General features: G+C 49.2%; 1 pseudogene; it reads right to left on the minus strand.

Moving 5' to 3' along the window:
- LOC135571254 (voltage-dependent L-type calcium channel subunit alpha-1C-like) overlaps positions 1-2500 on the minus strand; it is a 39839-nt pseudogene that overhangs the window by 30360 nt on the left and 6979 nt on the right.

The following is a 2500-nucleotide window of genomic DNA, read 5'->3' on the forward strand; positions in this document are numbered from 1 at the left end:
TGTGTGTGTGTGTGTGTGTGTGTGTGTGTGTTCCTCTGTAGAAGGGATGTCCTCTCTGCTATAGAAGCAGGTGCGGTGCATCTTGCCCATGAACAGCTCCAGGCCGATGATGGCGTAGATGATGATGACGAACAGGACCAGCAGGGCGATGTGGAGGAGAGGAACCATGGCCTTGATGATGGAGTTCAGCACAAACCTGAAGGCCTGGAGATGGAGAGAGACAGTGTCATCGAGACTCCACAACAACCACACGTTAACACACACACACACACACACACACACACACACACACACACACACACACACACACACACACCCTTTATATATATAGACAGGTAGGTAAGCACGGGTCTCACCACTAGCAGGCTGATTAGCTCTGCAGTACTCAGTCTGGAAGTGGATCCCATCAAGCAGTTTTGGCGAGGGGCGCAGCACAAAACACATGAGAAAGCGATTGACTACCTTCGACCAATCAAAAAACCAGTTGCTACTGCGCTGCATTTTCAGGTTAAAAACAAGATGTTATCTCATCCAGGGATATATACACGTCAACGTGAGGTACTAAGGTTTGTTTGTTTGATGCCAAACCGTAGAGATCAGGCTACTGCATCAGATTCAATACAGAGACCGTCTTGTTACAGTAAACCTCCGACAGCCTGCAGTTCATCCAACCTTCTCGTACATTTCGATGATTTGCTTTGTGAAAGAGTGGAGCAGGTCTGACGGACAGCAGAGTTTATTCAGCAGAGTTCATCTGTACGGCCAGCAGAGTTTATTCAGCAGAGTTTATTCAGCAGAGTTTATTTGTACGGCCAGCAGAGTTTATTCAGCAGAGTTTATTCAGCAGAGTTTATTCAGCAGAGTTCATCTGTACAGACAGCAGAGTTTATTCAGCAGAGTTTATTCAGCAGAGTTTATTCAGCAGAGTTCATCTGTACAGACAGCAGAGTTTATTCAGCAGAGTTCATCTGTACGGCCAGCAGAGTTTATTCAGCAGAGTTTATTCAGCAGAGTTTATTCAGCAGAGTTTATTCAGCAGAGTTTATTCAGCAGAGTTTATTCAGCAGAGTTTATTCAGCAGAGTTCATCTGTACGTGAAGCTTCATGTGTCGCTTTCACCTCGTAAGTGTGACGTTACGCGCGTCGTTGTCCGGTTGTCTTACTGCCTGTCAACGACGGAGCTTCGCGTTCCTCATCAACTAAACCACAACCCCCTGGTTCATCAGAGGAAGCTGATTGGTCCGAGGCAACGGGGATAGGACAAGGCTGGGCTAAGTCTCATACCAGACTGATATCCGTACAGCGTTTAATGTAAGCTCATGTTATCCAGCGTCTCCCGAGGCTATGTAGACACTACTGAAAGGCCACGATAACACAGGTTAACTAGGGGAGACAGAGCTAGCTAGCTGTGTGTGGGTCTCCCCTCCCGGTATAGACTCCCAATGTATCCTCTATGTAGACACTACCGAAAGGCCTAGAGAGACACGATAACACTAGGGGAGACAGAGCTATTTGGCTGTGTGTGGGTCTCATGCAGACACTAACGAAAGGCCTAGAGAGACACGATAACACAGGTTAACTAGGGGAGACAGAGCTAGCTAGCTGTGTGTGGGTCTCCCCTCCCCCTATAGACCCCAGTGTATCCTCTAGCTGTGTGTGGGTCTCCCTCCCCTCATAGACCCCCAATGTATCCTCTATGTAGACACTACCGAAAGGCTCAGAGAGACACGATAACACAGGTTAACTAGGGAGACAGAGCTAGTTAGCTGTGTGTGGTCCCCTCCCTATAGACTCCCAGTGTATCCTCTAGCTGTGTGGGTCTCCTCCCATAGACTCCCAGTGTATCCTCTAGCTGTGTGTGGGTCTCCTCCCCTATAGACCCAATGTATCCCAGGTGTGGGTCTCCCTCCCCTATAGACTCCCAGTGTATCCTCTAGTTGTGTGGCTCCTCCCTGACTCCCAATGTATCCTCTAGGTGTGGGTCTCCTCCCCTATAGACTCCCAGTGTATCCTCTAGCTGTGTGTGGGGTCTCTCCTATAGACTCCCAATGTATCCTCTAGGTGTGGGTCTCCCATAGACCCCCAGTGTATCCTCTAGCTGTGTGTGGGTCTCCTCTCCCCTCATAGACTCCCCAATGTATCCTCTAGGTGTGTGGCTCCCTCCCCATAGACCCCAATGTATCCTCTAGCTGTGTGTGGTCTCCTCTCCCCATAGACTCCCAATGTATCCTCTAGGTGTGGGTCTCTCCCCCATAGACTCAATGTATCCTCTATGTAGACACTACCGAAAGGGCCTAGAGAGACACGATAACACAGGTTAACTAGGGAGACAGAGCTAGCTAGCTGTGTGTGGGTCTCCCCTCCCCCATAGACTCCCAATGTATCCTCTATGTAGACACTGACTCTAAAGGCCTAGAGAGACACGATAACACAGGTTAACTAGGGGAGACAGAGCCATTAGCTGTGTGGGGTCTCTCCCCATAGACTCCCAATGTATCCT

Source organism: Oncorhynchus nerka, unplaced genomic scaffold, assembly GCF_034236695.1.
Source record: "Oncorhynchus nerka isolate Pitt River unplaced genomic scaffold, Oner_Uvic_2.0 unplaced_scaffold_554, whole genome shotgun sequence".
NCBI classification, from domain to species: Eukaryota; Metazoa; Chordata; class Actinopteri; order Salmoniformes; family Salmonidae; genus Oncorhynchus; species Oncorhynchus nerka.